This window comes from Zingiber officinale, chromosome 3B (genome assembly GCF_018446385.1).
Source record: "Zingiber officinale cultivar Zhangliang chromosome 3B, Zo_v1.1, whole genome shotgun sequence".
Taxonomy (NCBI): domain Eukaryota; kingdom Viridiplantae; phylum Streptophyta; class Magnoliopsida; order Zingiberales; family Zingiberaceae; genus Zingiber; species Zingiber officinale.
The window spans coordinates 9,793,255-9,811,212 of NC_055991.1; the positions used below are offsets into that span (position 1 = coordinate 9,793,255).

Sequence of the window (17,958 nt, forward strand, 5' to 3'; positions counted from 1 at the left end):
GAAGAAACTGCCGCAGGCGGTTAGGGCTTCGGCGTGAGAGGAGAAGGGAAAAGGGCGCGCGGGTTTTCGGCGAGGAAGAGAAGAAATAAAGAAAAAGGAAAAGGAAATATAAAAATAGACATTTCCTCGCTTAAATGGGTAGCCTAAATAGGCTTTTCCCGGGCCCCATTTTTATCCCCGTTAACTCGTCCTTAAGAGCTCCGAAAAATTTTCGAAAAATTTCCAAAAATTCCAGAAAATTCCCTTATTAATATTCGCCTATTTTCGATATTTTACAGAAGCTCTCTCTAGTCCTGACCCCCCAATGTGGAAAGAAGTCGTCAATAGTGAAATCGAGTCCATCATGAATAACCATACTTGGGAATTAGCAGACCTTCCTCCTGGTACCAAACCATTAGGTTGTAAGTGGATACTAAAACGCAAGTATAAAGCTGATTGATCAATTACAAGTATAAGGCCAGACTTGTAGCCAAAGGATACAAACAAAAGGAAGACCTTGACTACTTTGATACCTACTCACTGGTGACAAGGATTACATCCATACGAGTGCTGATAGCCATCGCAACACTGTATGACCTTGAAATATACCAAATGGATGTTAAGACTGCGTTCTTAAATGGTGAGTTGGAAGAAGAAATCTATATGGAGCAACCCGAGGGGTTCATAGCTCTAGGAAAAGAGGAAAAGGTGTGTCAACTTGTTAAGTCGTTGTACGAACTTAAACAAGCGCCTAAACAATAACATGAAAAATTTGACAAAATAATGTTGTCAAACGAATTCAAAATAAATGAATGTGACAAATGCATTTATGTCAAAAACACACCCGAAGGTCATGTAATGATCTATCTATACGTAGATGACATGCTTATAATGGACAGTAATCATGAGGTAATCATGAGTACAAAGAAAACGTTGACCAAGAATTTTGATATGAAAGACATGGGTCTAGCAGATGTTATATTGGAAATTAAAATTTTCAGGACATCCGATAGGATAGTTTTAACACAATCCCATTATGTAAAGTTAGTATTGAAAAGGTTCAATGCGAACGATCTCTCTACAGTGAAAACACCTATGGATCTAAGTCAACACTTAGCGAAAAACCATGGTGAGCCCATATCGCAATTGGAATATTCACGGATAATAGGTAGCTTGATATATCTCACAAACTACACACGTCGGGATATTGCCTGTACGGCCAACAAGCTGAGTTATTTTACGAGTAATCCAAACGACACTCATTGGAAAGCATTGATGAGAGTTCTTAGATATTTGAAATATACTATGAACTATGGATTACATTACATAAAGTATCCCACTGTCTTAGAGGGATATTGTGATGCTAATTGGATATCAGATATAAAAGATTCCAAATCCACTAGTGGATATGTATTCACAATCGGTGGAGGAGCGGTATCTTGGAAATCCACAAAGCAGACATACATAGCTCGATCAACTATGGAATCCGAGTTTATAGCATTAGACAAAGCAGCTGGAAAAGCTGAATGACTGCGAAATTTCTTGGAAGATATTCCGAGCTGGACGAAACCTGTGCCCGCTATACTTATATATTGTGATAGTCAATCGACGATTGGAAGGACACAGAGTAGTATCACTACTAGAAAAAAATACTTTTTGAGACATAACAAAATATGCCTTAAATTGTAAATTTGGTGTCTCAAAATGTTTTTCAGACGGTGATGAGACGGTAATATAGCCGTCCCCAATACAAGTGTCTCAAAAAAAATATTGAGACAGTTGTACTGTCTCAAATGCTATTTAAGACGGTGATGAGACGATTGTTCAATTGTCTCAAAAATATTTAAGACAGTTATTTTTTTTTGTCTCAAATTTTTTGTCTTATCTTGTGAAAAAAACTAGAGACACTAAATTGAGATGGTAATGTGTCGTCTCAAATAGAAATAAAGATAGTAAATTATTGTCCCTAATGTTTTGATTTGTTAATGCACCATTTGTGATAAAAATTAATAATCTTAAAAGAATATTTACTATACAAATTAATCTATATCAGATTAATTGAATTGTCATTTCAAAATAGAAGGAAAAACTCTCTTTATAAATTAAAAGTGATATAAATAATATAAAATTCAAATATTTTTTAACTTACAAGCTAGTCAGTACATAAGTTTTATGCCAACATTCATCCAATAATAGAAATATCTACATATTCATCATTAATTTGATAAGAAAAAAACTACTATTCCCATGAAAGTTACACAAGAAAAAGCCTAAAGAATAATTCCTCGTGATCTGGAGATAACTTTTATAATCCTTCTTGATCAAAATCCTGAACATAAAAAAAAACTCTTATTAGAGATCATAAAGATAATTTATAATATACAGTATTCAAAAAATCAATAAACAAAACTTTTCAATAAGAAATCTCTTCATCTAATACGTAATCCTCTTTCTTACCCCAGGCATGTATCGAGGTGATTCACATACTTCACATTCTTTAAGTTTACTATCTTTACCACGAAATATCATACAGTCATTCGGGCAAACATCCCGAGTGTGATATGTGAAGCCAAGATCTTCTGTTATTTTTTTTGGCTTCATAAAAGGAAGAAGGTAACTTTGCATGAGGAAAGACTTTTACCAACAATTGAAGTAGAAGAGTGAAGAAATTATCAGGCCAACTACCTAGAACTTTTAGTTGTAGGAGATGAACAAGGAATGCCAGTTTTGTAAAATTCTTACAACCTTCATACAATTCACACTCAGTTTTTTACAATAATTTCATATATCGCTTGGTGTTTTCATCCATCCCAACTAAATCATCTTCTAATCCAAAATCATGGCTATTGTTGGCACTAAAAACATCTTGAACCATCCTAAACATATTATCATCTATATACATATCAATTGTATCTCTAGAAGATGAGGTTTTTTGTTGAGAATTGTAAGTTTCCTTATGGTAAACCCAAACTCTATATTTGTTATAAAATTCTCTAACAATAATATGCATCCTAGCATCTAACTTAGCGACAAAATAACGATTCTTGCAATCACAACATAGGCAATAAATTTTGCCATCTTCAGTCCTGTCTTTGTAAGCTAACTTTAAAAATTCATCAACTTTTCTCCTATATTCTTCTGAATTCCTATTCTTTGAATGAATCCAACTTTTTTCCATATCACCGGTCTTTATCGAGGAACAGTTTATTGATAAAAACAATCATTTATAAAAGAAAAAGTAGTTCGTCAGATTTATACATATTTGAAAAATAATCTATTTGACAATCATTTATAAAACAACAACACTTTTTCTAGAAGTTCCCTCCAATGTGATAAATCTCTAATTTCAAAACTATCGGTATTCAATGCCTACAAACGAAATTGTAAAAAAATTAAATGTGCATCATGACATCAAAGGATTGACCACCAATCTTCAATTGTAATGCAAAAAATCATCACTAGATCTAAAACTTTATGAATAGATTATAGAAGTGAGTGTACTGAGTGAATCTTGTAAAAGTATACTTGCTTTGTTTGGTGTACAGTAAGTAATAATCTTAAAATTGTTGGGTTCTCAAAAGTAATTATATTAACCTTTTATTGAACATCTTAATTTCAATAGGATGGGAACCCAAAATAGAAGCAAAACTCAAACAACACGCTAAAACTTATAAAATTTTGGAGTGGTGTGATTAATTTCCTATCACACCCAGCATCACCAACAGACAATTCCTCTTTTTGACTTGTAATTTATCACAATTAAAATTAGGCTAATTTCGCCACCGTATCCAGAAATTCTTTCAACCAGCGCCACAACAAAATACTACTAAAATCAAATCAAAGGCAATAAGAGATATACCATATAAATTGATTTACCGACATGGCCTGATCGGGCAGATCATAAGGCGGGCACAACAGGGTGAGAAGAAGACGAAGAAGGCAGAAGCGACGGAAGTGGTGGCGGCGGCGAAATCGACGGCGGTGGCAGAAGCGGCGGTGGCAATGTAAGCGGTGGCGGCAACAGCGGAGGCGATGGCAGCGACAAGAGCAGCGACGAAGTGATTTAGGGCTCAAGCTCGTGAGAAGCGAAGTTGAGAAGAGAAGAGGAATTAGAAAATAACGTTAATAAAAATTTACAACTTATAACTTGGTTTATAAATAAAATCAATTTTCTAAAATATACTAATTTAAATATATAATATAATAAAATATAATAAAGATTCATTTTAAATTTTTTAAAAATAAAAAAATTCTATATAATCATATAAATTTATTTTCATGTTAATTATTAATTATATTATTTTTATTTTCCTAAATAAATTTAATTAAATTAAATTTATACAAATTTAGAACGTATAACTTAGTTTTGATAAATAAAATTAATTTTCTAAAATATACTGATTTAAATATATAATATAATAAAAATTCATTTTAAATTTTAAAAAAATCTAAAAAATTCTATATAATCATATAAATTATTTTCTTATTAACTATTAATTATATTATTTTTATTTTCCTAAATAAATTTAATTAAATTAAATTTATACAAATTTAGAACTTATAACTTAGTTTTGATAATAAAATTAATTTTCTAAAATATACTGATTTAAATACATAATATAATAAAATATAATAAAAATTCATTTTAAATTTTTTAAAAATCTAAAAAATTCTATATAATCATATAAATTTATTTTCATATTAACTATTAATTATATTATTTTTATTTTCCTAAATAAATTTAATTAAATTAAATTTTAATTAGTTTTAATTAATATCATCCTCTCTCTCTATATATAATAAATTTATTATTTATTATTATTATTATGTTATTTAGTGTTTAGACATATACTCATAATTCTTAAATTATCAATATGTTTTATTATATCCTTAAGTAATAAATTAAATATTTAATATGTTTTATTTTCATAATTCATAAATTATCAATAGTATCCAAACACAAATTATAAATTAAAAATTACATTAATTAAGTTAAATTTAAAAATATATTTTTCTATGTCATTATTGTATAATAATTATATAATGTATATATATAAATCCGAGCTATGATCATTCTGTGAAATGATATTGGACCTAGAACAGTAGAGTCCGTGATAGATACCACGATTGTTCCGACGAATCATAATCAAGATAATTTGAGACAAATACTTTTTTTCCGTCTTATTTGAATATCTTATATAATTATATTTTCAACCGTCTTTATTAAGTATCTTATTTAGTTGAATTTGAGACAAAATCTTAAATATTATCTTAAATTTATTGTCTCCATGTAAAATTTTGAGACGTCTATTATTAATGTCTTAATTACGTAGTATTTGAGATGAATTTTGTCACTGTCTTAAAATATTTGTCTCAAAAGCCTAGTTTTCTAGTATATGTATAACAGTAAGTCTCGACATATACATCGTAGACACAATACTATTAGGCAATTGATCTTTAACGGAGTGATTACAATCAACTATGTCAAGTCCAAAGATAATTTGGCAGATCCTCTTACGAAGGAGCTAAGTCGAGATTAAGTATACTGCTCATCGAGAGGAATGAGATTAAAAATCTACAACTAAAAACGACTATAGCGGTAACCCAACCTTGTTGACTGGAGATCCCAAGATCTTGGTTCAATGGGACAACGAAGTTATAAAAGTTGTATTACATCACACGAGATATATTATCATTATCTCTATCTCAATCCTAGGATGAACTTGTGCTGTCCTACCACATGTAGTGAGGTTAAACTTATATTTTTAATGACTTCTATACGTTTATAAGGTGGAGTATGATAAGATACTCTTGATAGAAGTGTCACCTATGTGAGTGTGAAAACTGATCGTTTCAATGAAACACTCATGAATCCAAGATGATATCCATGACCAAAACAGAACCAACCATGAGAACCCAAAGTAAGTGAGATAAATCTGTGTGAGTGTTATTGTCTTAATATACACAAACAGTTGAGCAGTTCAAGACACCACGTTCACTGCGCTCCTAGTATGCTCGATAGCATTCCACTACGGAAAGTTCAAAGCCACAAGCTACCTCTCCCGATGCATTGACTTATCGATTGAACTCTCCTTAGGTGATAACATGCATGCATTATTTTTCATTTATGTGGGGGACTATTAGAAATTATAAATGGAAAAATAATCAAAATGGTTTAAATAACTTTTGGATGATTAAAAGATGCATCTAATGAAGAGGTAGTATGCCTCTTAGGAAAAGATGCGATCTACATCACCCATTTTGAAATGGATGGATGAGATATAATTGAACCAAGAGATTCTTATACTCTTTCATATGTATAAATAAAGTCTCTCACATACTCATTCATTCACTCACTTCCTTCCAAGCAAAGCAAGCATTGCATTCTTGCATGCATTGGAGAGTTCAAGAAGCTTCCTCGGTTCGGAGGTCTTGCGATTTGCAGTGCTACTATCGCAAGATAAAAATCGTATCTTGTGAGACGATTGCCGTATTCTGTGAGTACCGTGTGCAGGGCAAATTCGTCTTAAAGAGATAAAGTCTAACTCTAACCTCGACTTAGTCGAAAACGATGGTATACCATTATTCTGCATGCACTCAATTTGCATCAACAATAAAGAACCCAACAGTTGGGAGAACAGAGTTCACTTGGCATGAAGATCAAATATATTGTAACGAAAACTTAACATGATAGGCCTACACAAGTTGTACAGGTACAGTTGTAAAGCGAAGATTATGCTTAGACCAAGATAGAACAGCCATTTACTGTCTTTAGAGCTAGGATTGAGACTGAGTCAGTGATGAACTTTGTGTGATTAATCGTCTTTTTCCTAACTGGCAAAAAGAAAGTGAAATTGCAGACTGGGAGGTTGAAAGACAGCATTTATGTACAAACTCAAAGAGCAGCAGACAACATGACAAGGAATGCAGTTACAAGTTTCAGCTAATGCACAGGTTTGGAATCTCAGAGTCGCTGCCAAAGCACATAATCTGCAAAAGCTAGGATTTAGAGAAAGAAGATAGCAAGAACAACTTTCCAAAGGTAGCTTACATCAGTGGTTGTCGAAGAAGTTCACTTGACATTGGTAGTTTGTTAGAATTTAAAGACAACTGCTATCGGGCATCTGAAGACAAGGATCCTGACTCCATGGACGAAACGTAATCTCCAAGTCTTTGGTTCCTCTTTATTTCAGCAGCCTGCAAGACATGCAGATTTTGCTAGAAATTCTCCAAATGCAAAACTCTCACACTTTTGACAAGTTGAACTTATGCCAAGATTCAAGCAGTGACAAATTTGAACTTTTGCAATCCACAAATGGAGGAAAACACAACTGACCAAAAAAAAACTGTCTTAACCCAGTAGTTACAAATACAGATCAAATGGAATTTGCTAGAATATTAGATCTCACTTGAACCACCCAATCTATCCCCCTGAGAAGTTTGGTTTCAAACTCCAATTCAAACAGGAGTAAGTGAAGTTAATGCACCTTGGATGATCCATATCTTCGGTTCAACCATTGGCAAGCATATTGAACTATCTATGAGGCTTAGAGCCTTTACACCTTAGGCAAAATGATGCAATTATTATGAAGCACACTTTGCCATTGAGCTAATAGCTTGTCTGGTCCTTCGGGTGGGAGGCTGCTGTGCCAAAAGTGAGAAAAACCAACCTTTCCTTTCCTTTTTACATGTCCTTCACCAATATGATATTTTTGGATATTTTTTAATGATATCCGCATTAAAGGAGAACTGAAGAAACCAAATGATTATGAATTATGTATAAAACAAATGGGGGATGTTTGGTTGCAATTTTAAATCAGCTATTACATGCTCGCCTAATCTTGATTTTTTTTTTTAAAGTTGAAATGCTATTTTTTTTTATACATGAGCAATGAATTTGATGCATTGTGTATATCCAGTTGTAAATTCCACAACAATCTAATTACCTAGTAAACAATGAGTTAGCATAATCTTAATCTTCTCAAGTCACAAGAAACAAAAATGCAACTCCTAGAGTGAAGGTTAACAGGACCAGATGGCCCAAGTTTAGTGGCACCATGGGAAACAATCTTGAACAAATATCTTTCTAATAGCATTAGAACAATGAATTTCAAACACATTGTGATGGTTTTTTGAAGCTTTTTGTGGCATTTTCATATGAAATTTGTCCGTAGAAGATACAGTTCATAAGTTTAAAAAATTTCAGGAAATAATAAATGAGTAATGGAAGAAATTTGCAAGGAAAGGAAGAGGGAGCGCATTGATTGCTTAAATCCAACTAAAATCTCAAAATTAGAAATCTTAGGCGGCGAATCTACCTTGAAATTTCACAGGGAAGCCTCAGGATCGAACATCCGCATCAACATTCGACCGATTTCGGCCATAGTGGTGTCCCTGGCATCAGGATCGTCACCGGAGAGGTCCTTGTAAGCCGCATCGAACGCTTCATGCCAAAACCGCAGCAGCCGAATCCGTCGGTTTTGGGCGTGGGCGTGGGCATACCACATGTGCCTCATCACCTTCTCCCACTCCTCGATCGCCTACTAAGCCACCGATAGGAGAATGAGAGGAGAAGGATGGCAGCGAACGCCTAGAACTTGTATCGACCCTTGCCGAAGATGCCAGCATGGGCAGAAGGAGAAGGAGCCTTGGGATCCGGCGAATGAAGGATATCCCAACGCCTTCATCATCATCGGCGAACCCTAATGACGGATTCGATGAGGTGAAAGACGCCTCTCCCCTTCCTTCCACCGCTGGAGATGAGAGACGATGGCACCGGTCGCACAGGAGTCCTGCGGTAGAATTCACGGTTGTCTGCTACTTATATAGTTGCGGGTGTCGGGGAGATGCGGGCGAAAAGGCTGAACTAGTCCGACTTGTCAAAGCCGGATCCAAAAATGGCAAAAATTTATTTTCTATTAATATTATTCGTTTCGTCAGTTATAAACGGCTAAGTAAAATCACAGAATCAATTGAAATGACCAATGAACACCAAAGCATTGTCTTTGCCAGTGTACTATAATTCACAAACTAAAACAATCTATCGAAACAAAATTTAGACCAACATTGAAAGCTATTTTTCTTCTAACATAAATTTCCAAGTCTGTAAATTATATATACCCGTGTCCATGTTTTGGTCACCAGCAATGATGTTCAACTTCTTCTTACTGATTGTTTGCAGCTGATGCAGTGTTGCCAATAGTCCATCAATGAGGCCGAAATTCATAACCTGGAAAGGTAGGAAGGAATTATCGCATCGTCGCAACAGGTTGTTTCACAAATAGTCTAAAATTACCTCAGTGGCAGAGAAGCAGAAATCCCCTTTTCAAACCTTACTCATTACATGTTTTTCTTAATGAAAGGTAGAAATGTGGAACATTGGACAGTAATAGTTACTGAAGATGCCCCTGTACATTTTTTAAAATAATAATGCTAGTCTAGATTTCCTTTTTTCCATTTCTTAATAGAAAATTTCTAATATATGACTATGAACCAAATTCCAATTAGCTAGGAAAGGCTTGCAAATGAACCAATATTTTGAAATGCTTACTTTTAACAGATACATGGTGCTTGCACATAAACACAAACACAAATTAGTTAATCTAAGAGGCATATATAGCAAGCTCAAGTTTTGCAAATCCATGGAAACTAATCCCACTATCATTGATCTAGTATAAAATGCCATTTTTAGTGGGAGGTGGTCACATGTCCATGAGTAACATATTAGCAAATTTGCATGTAGTTTGAGATGATAGTAGAAATAATATACCTAGCAAATAAACACTGCCGACAGTTTCACTTGCTAGATCAATCACCTCACAAAGAATTTATTGATAGGAGAAGCAAAGAGATGGTGGAGTGGAGAGAGAGGCACTCTCAGATTTTGGGTAATAGAAAAGTTTATTCATTCATAGGAAAGATGGAAGACAAGGCATAAAGTTTTACTTCCCCAGTGCTAAATTTATCATAGGAAAACATCTCCTTCCCCTTCGACTCCTTCGACCCATGATGTGGCAAACATTTAATTCTTTATATACTTTTCCTAGCTCTGATTCATCATCTTAGTTCTTGAATTTCATAACAGCCACAGCAAATTATATCAAAATATGCAACAGCAAGCTGACAACACAAATGCTACAGTGCTCCTAGACTGCCACACTCCAAAGCTTTTTGCAATTTCTTTTTATTCCGCCAAATCCTAAAACACTCAAAAGACAATGCTGTAAGAGCTAGACTAACCAAAAAAAAAGTTACAAATTTTGCTACAAGAAATGTTTGCTCTTGCCCATTGAATGGCGAAGTGAATAGGTTGACCATGAAAGATGCATTTTTTTTTCTTAGAAAGTATGATAAACAGTTCAAAGGAATAATATATACTTGCATAGAGTTCACGGGAAGGATAAGATTCATATAGAAGAATCCAGATAAATGGGACTAAGCTAATAAAAATCAGTTTAGAGCGAAGATACCATCAAGAGAATGCATGAACTCCAAATCTAACCTATATCGAGTAATTTTAACGAGATCATAGAGTGAATTAGGCATTCCGTTCATACGATAAAGACACTTACTCATGAAATCGAGCAAGGCGGATGTCTTGACCATGCTTCTGCAAGCAATAGAAGATTGAGAACATCAAACAGCCAGAAAGGAGCGATGAAATCACAGGAGTAGAAATAGTTGGTTTCAGGGAGCTGGAGCGGGTTGAGGCAGATCCAAACGCATCGGATACGATCATGCAAGCCAATGGAGCTGCCTCGCTGCTCTGCTTTCTCAGGGCGGAAGGGTTGGGAGCGCACGGGAAGTCCACTGACGTAAAGGTTGACGAGAACGAGATGACCAAAATGGGGAGGGAAGGGCTGGGTTCGGTGGTGCTTCAGCCAAATACAATGACGGCTGTAAATTCCGTGAGAAAGCTTTGTGTCCAAGTTTGTGTATGTTTAATTAAATGAATAAATTTGAACCCATATAGATTAATATTTGTGAATACTATTTTTGAATATATTCATTAATAATTTTTTTATTAATATGTTAAATAAAAAAAACTTTTGAAACAAATAAATAAATTTATATTATTAATTCAATAACCAATTAAATAAATTTTAAATATAAAAGTTTCAATACAAAAATTTAAATCTAAATAAACTAAGTCAAATTTAAATCAAGCTCAAATACTTAAAAAAAAAAAACAAATTAAACAAATTTAAATATCTTGACTCATTTAATATTAATTTAACTTAATTATTTTATTAGACAAGTTTAAACATCATTTAACTCATAATTATAAACATAATTATGTGACTAGCTGAATGGCCTAAACATTATTAGACAAGTTTAAACATCATTTAACTCATAATTATAAATACAATTATGTGACTAGCTGGATGGCCTAAACAAAACTAATTAAAAAATATGCCTGCACTATATAAATAATGTTGATGCGGCGATAAAGGGGAGTCCACCTGTCACAGGTCAATTGACATGATATCGATCAGAGTCAAGGCGGTCAATGTTGAGGCTTACGAAAAGAGCTTCGACCAAAGGTGGCTGTCTAGTTATCACGATCGGCAAAGGAATAGTCGAGTCGATCACTCGGTCAGTCAGACAAATGAACATCATGGGTCGGTCGGACGAATGGACAACTCATAGTTGGTTATTTCGGTCGGCAGGAAACGAGCCGCTCGGATCGTCCGTCTGGCAGGAAAGTGAGCCGCTCAGCCCACCCGTCCGGCGCAAGAATAACACTACACAGGAGGAGACGAGAAAACAAAAGAGAACACTCCATCTATCATCATTAAATATAAAGAAGTCAAGACTAAGAAGAATACTTCATTTATCATTAATGTACATAAGTCAAGACAAAGAAGTCTTCCTCTGACAATTAATATCATTAAATAATGACAGATGAATGATCACAAAGAAATGTATAAAAGGGTACGCCAGATATGAGGAAAGACAAGATTCATCTATTTCTCAAATACTCATTCTCTCTTCTTGATTTTAACTTGAGCGTCGGAGGGACAACGCCAGGGACCCTTTCCCTGATTTGGATTTGTTTTACATGATTGAGGTTTTCATCCTGTTGGTAGTCATCTCATCCCCCACTTTCCAGCTTCCTTCATTCGGACAGGATCAATTTGGCGTCGTATGTGGAAATGTGGCATGTATCCGAATAAGAAGATAGAAGACATTAGACGACTCACAACAGTGACGCTGACACAAGAGGATCTCGATGCACTAATACAAGCTCGAGTGACGAAGATATTGGAGCAACAGGCTCATGCATTGGCCGATCGGCCAACGCATGAGCCTGCTGCCACTCCAGCAGGTCGACAGGCTGAAAGAGAAAGAAGATCGAGCGGATTAACTTTTCGCTCGGGAGCCAAATAAGAGACCGATCGGCTCCTATGGGGACACCCGTACTACGCCAATCCCCTTCAACCGAGAGCTATTATAGGCTCCCCCATAAGTAAGAGGCCCGAGTGGATAGAGACCGAGAATCTTCTTCGGATAAAGCGCCCGTGCGGGATACATGAAAGGGAAAAGTGTTGAAGGAAGATGACTCGCCCAAGCGAGTCAATCAACAATTTTTGGAGGGGATCCTAAATGACCCTCTGTCGAAGCATTATACCCCGCTGACGATTGGGGAGTACAATGGAGCAACCGATCCCAACGACCATTTGGCCAAGTTCAACAATACAACCACCCTTCACCAGTATACAGACCGGGTGAAATGCCGAGTCTTCCTTGTTGGATTTGCAAGGTTGCAAACATAGTCCCACATTGTAAAACACATGAGAAAGATCATGGGTTTATAAAGAGAAAAGATATCTCCATTGGCATGAGACATTTTGAGTCCAAGAGCAAAACCATGAGGGCTTAGGCCCAAAGTGGACAATATCATGCAAATGTGGAGATATCTAAATTCTTTTCGATCCAACAAGTGGTATCAGAGCCCGGATTGTCAGAAGGTTTAACCACCAATTGTGCACAATAGCCATGGTCTGATTAAGCCATGTGGTTACAATATTACCTCGAACAAAGAAAGTGGGGGCTCCTATGTTCGAATTAAGAGAACCAGACACCAGATAAGGAAATCCTAGTAGGTCGGGTGGACCGAAGGGCAGGAAGACCTGGTGGGTCGAAGGGTCGGACTTGGGAAGCATGTGGTCCTTTGTTTGAGGGGGGGGGGGATTGTTGGGTTTGCAAGGTTGCAAACATAGTCCCATATTGTAAAACACATGGGAAAGATCATGAGTTTATAAAGAGAAAAGATATCTGTTGGATCGTAGACGTTCAATAGAGGGGGGTGAATATCGAATACGAAAATTTGTCGAGTAAACGCAGTGGAAAAGTAAACAATGCTAACACAATTCACACCTATGTTGACTTCTACTCCAAGGCCCGCAGTCGTTGACCGCTTTCGGTGGAGAATCACTATCAATTCGAATATTACAAAGTTTAAGTACAATAATTGATAGAGAAAGAAAATACCGACAACAGAATGAAAACAAAACCAGCACTGAGTCGGAAAGCTTTTCGTGGCGTCGCGAGAGCACAGAGGAGCATATCTTGGATTATGAGTTGTTGTTGAAGTTCCACCCCTGACCCTCCTTTTATATGAGGCTCGGGGCGCCCTGGTGAGACGTGGCAGGTCCAACCAGCGAGCTCCACGTGGCGACGACGCGGTAGGATAAAAGTTGCCTCCCGGGCGCCTGGAACCCTTCCGGGCGCCCGGACCTCCGAGCGCCCGGATCCCCTCTGGGCGTCTAGACCACCTTTTTCCAGGGAACACCTTTCCTGCAAAACAAGGTTAGTCCGAGGCAAATAGATAATGCATATCCTGCAAAACAAAGTGTTAGCACAGTTTATAAGTTCAATATAAAAAGTATGACTTAGATTTTCTCTTTCCGAGACCGAAATATAGACACGATCTCGACTTAGATATCCGAAATGGATCTAAGCCGGATCGACGCCTAATGTTCCCTTCCCGGGAACGCGTCCTCACAGTCACTCCCTTCTAGTGACTAACCTTTACTCACTTGCCAGACGTCCGGTCAGCCCTTCGACCCGTCTGGACTTCTCGCCAGCTATCCGGTCAGTCTGTCGACCTAGCTGGACTTCTCGCCAAGCGTCCGGTCAGCCCGTCGACCTACTTGGACTTCTCGCCAGCTATCCGGTCAGCCCGTCGACCTAGCTGGACTTCTCGCCAAGCGTCCGGTCAGCCCGTCGACCCGCTTGGACTTCTTGCCAGACATCCGGTCAGCCCGTCGACCTGTCTCGACTTAGCCTGCACACTCGTTCAGAGTGTTAGATAACGACAAACCTAACTTAACCTGATTTGTCATTAATCAAAACCTGAGTTAGACCGTTAGTGCTAACCGTACCAACAATCTCCCCATTTTTGATGGAATGACAACCTGGTTAAGTTAGTGAAAAAAATATGTAAGTAAACAAACAAGCATGATTTTTAAGGTTTAAGTTAGTTTTTAAATTTTGCTCTAACTTAACCACCTATCCCTCCCCCTTTGGCATTCATCAAACAAGGACATAAGTCAAACACTAAAAAAAAATACAAAATACAGACAAAGTTAAAATGTAGGAAATGATGTCAAGTTAATTTGGGGGAGTTTAAATAGTAATTTAGCTTTTGTTTCTTGACTTTTGTAAAATAACTAAGTTTTGAAAATAGCTAATTTAGCAACATAACTTAGTTTTTAGTACATTTTGAGTAATTTTGAAAGATAATGTTTGCAAAATTAATTGACTTTGCAAAAAAATTTAAAAGCTAATTTTCAAGCTTAAGTTTAGGAAAGCTAAGTTTAGATATTCTAATTTCCAAACATAAGATTATAAGTTACAAATTTTAAGATTAAATTTTCAAAGTAAGTTTCAACTTTTAAAACACTTTTCAAACATGAGTTTTTAAAACCAAAATTTCAAGTTTTAAATTTTCAAAATAAGTTTCAATTTTGAAACACTTTTAAAAAAATTTCAAGGCTGAGTTTAAAAACTATTTACTTTTCAAAACTAATTAAAACTCAGTTTGCAATAGATTCAAAATCTTAGTTGATAAAATCTAATTGAAGAATTTAGTTTTATAAAAACTAGTTTTCAAAAGTGGGTTAAAAAAAATTTTGAAACATAACTTTTCAAAGTTAAAGATTTCTGATCCTGCGATAAGAACAGGGACCCCCCCCTCTGAGGGAAGTCAACGCCACGTGGAAGTCAAAGGGCCGAACGGCCGACCGGAGAAGAGGAGACCGGTCGGCCAAACGGGGACCCATCGGAGTCAAAGGCACCCGACGAGGAGTTAGGGTTCCGACGCTCGTCGAATAGGATTGTACGGCCGAGCGGGTGGCCCACTCGGCCGAAGGCATAAGGTAGCAATACTGCGATCAGTCTCCACAGAGCACACTATCGGGAATATCCTAAGTGGACCAGCACGTATGACCGGCCGGACGCAAGGGGACTGCCGACCGGCCGGACACTCGGCATGTAGTAAGAAGAGAACAGGACAAGGAAACATCCTCTGACAGCGGACATGTTCGAGGAGCAGGTCATACGCAGGATCTTATGACAGGGGTCCGTTGTCCCATCAAATACGTGCTCGGACTGTAGCAGTAAGGGGTCAGGTAAGCTTTTCTGGCAAGCCCATATTGAGGTATGGGCTGAGGACACGTATTCGCCTCGATATGTGTGTGTGAGTCCCTTTCCAGCCCTATATAAAGGGCCTCACCCTTCACCGGAGGGAGGGGTGCTACGATTTTTGGAGCCACTTCTTTGTTGTCTGCTTGCCTGACTTGAGCGTCGGAGGGTTGTCGCCGGGAACCCCCTCCCGACCCGACTTCTTTGCAGGTTCGCCAGAGCGCCGTACGACCGGTCGGAGATCTACGTCAGCAACTAGGAGAGCGCCACGTGCCCAGTGTCCGTTGATTCAGCGATTCGAACAGGATCAATTTGGTGCCGTATGTGGGAACGCTCCTGAATCCGATCGGAAGCAATGGACGAGGCTGGACGACCGCACTTGGTGATGCTCTCCACAGAGGAGCTCGATGCTTTGATCGAGACAAGAGCCGCTAAGCTTGTGGAACAAAGACAAAAGTCGCAAGCCGAGCGGATTGAGCAGCAAGCAACATCAGCATCAGTTGGCCGAGTGGAAGCACCGCCGGCCACAGTTCCATTTCATCGAGCCCTATTCCGCACTCCTGAAGCCGCAGCAGTTAATCGTGATCGAGGATCTTCTTCAGATGAAGTACCAAGACGAGACAGCAGAAAAGGCAAAGCCCCCTGAGCGGACGCCTCGCTCGAACGGATCAACCGTCAATTCTCAGAGGCTATTCTACAAGACCCTCTGCCAAAGCACTATGTGCCCCCGGCGATCGGTGAATATAATGGAACTACCGACCCGGATGATCATTTGGGTAAGTTCGACAACACGGCTACCCTTCATCAATACACAGATGGGGTGAAGTGTCGAGTTTTTCTAACCACCCTCTCGGGATCGGCCCAACGGTGGTTTCGGAGATTGCCGGACAGATCTATCTCAAGTTTCAAGGACTTCTGCACGGCCTTCCTTCACCACTTTGCAAGCAGTAGGCGCTATCAGAAGACTAGTGTGAGTCTGTTTGCCATCAAATAAGAAGCCCGTGAATCGCTCCGAGCCTATATCCAGCGGTTCAACAGGGTGGCCATGGATATTCCAACGGCCACCTTGGAAACCATGATGAATGCCTTCACGCAAGGCCTCGTGGACGGGGACTTCTTCCGATCGCTCATTCGGAAGCCGCCCCGGGACTACGACCATATGCTACACCGAGCCAATGAATACATCAACGTGGAGGAAGCCCAAGCAGCACGAAAAAAGGAAACTTCCACTGAGCGGACTCCTCCTGCCGAGCGGAAGCCGCACAATGCTCATCAGCCGCCCAGAGGACCAAGGGCCGAAGCAATCCGCTCCCCCCAGGCTAGGTCCCATGTACAAGAAGTAACTGTCGAGCGGCTCAAACCAAAGAGGAAGGTATGGACCCCTATGTTCTTCTCTTTCCATCGGACCGACACGCACAATACAAGGGATTGCCGAAGCCTTCCTCTGATTGCCCACCCCGTGCCCCGGGATGGCCACCGCCGATCGCCATCATCCGACAGGCGACAGAGGCCTCGTGAAGCCGATCGGATGGTAGCCGACAGGCAACAACAATAGACTCCCGAGCAACATCATACTCCGAGGCGTGAGAATCCCCGGATGTCTCGGGAGCGGCCCCGGCCGTCCGCTCGGGAAGAAGAAAATAGAAGTAATACTTCCCGAGGTGAAATCAACATTATAGCTGGCGAGCCGACCGGAGGCGACTCTAACCGATCAAGAAAGTCGAGCGTCCGGCAGTTCCAGATCCATGCGGTCGGCTGCAGTCAGGAACGGGCGAGCGGACCCGAAATCAGCTTCGGGCCCAAGGACCTGGAGGGAGTCGAAGTCCCGCATGACGATGCTCTCCTCATCAAAGCGGTAATAGTCAACTACACTATTCACCGTGTTTTTATTGACACAGGAAGCTCGGTCAATATCATATTCAAAAAGGCCTTCGATCAACTACAAATTGATCGAGCCGAGCTGCTGCCCATGACACCCCCCCTCTACGGGTTTACGAGCAACGAAGTTCTGCCGGTCGGACAGATCCGACTGGCTATTTCGCTGGGAGAGGAGCCGCTCAGAAGGACGCGGACTGCAAACTTCGTCGTGGTGGACTCTCCGTCAGCATACAACGTCATCTTGGGACGACCAGCTCTCAGTGAATTCCGAGCGGCCGTCTCCACCTTCCACCAGAAAATCAAGTTCCCGGTTGAAAACAAAGTGGGAGAAGTACGAGGAGATCAATTAGCAGCTCGGCAATGCTACGTCGAGATGGTCCGAGCAGAAGCCAATTTCGCTCGGAAGACGCCACGGATCAAGGTGAACGCTATAACTGAAAAACCTCCCTCGTT

The 17,958-nt window shown here is 38.9% G+C and overlaps 1 long non-coding RNA gene across 2 annotated transcripts; it reads right to left on the reverse strand.

Moving 5' to 3' along the window:
* Nucleotides 1-6,627: 6,627 nt before the first annotated feature.
* Nucleotides 6,628-10,883, reverse strand: LOC122055849. 2 transcript variants are annotated; one of them, XR_006132937.1, is made up of 5 exons: nt 10,551-10,883; nt 9,100-9,208; nt 8,298-8,854; nt 7,031-7,176; nt 6,628-6,969 (listed from the first exon to the last, which is right to left on the reverse strand). It is a non-coding gene; the product is annotated as an uncharacterized LOC122055849 (long non-coding RNA). The 2 variants fall into 2 exon arrangements; XR_006132938.1 differs by lacking the exon at nt 8,298-8,854.
* Nucleotides 10,884-17,958: the final 7,075 nt, after the last annotated feature.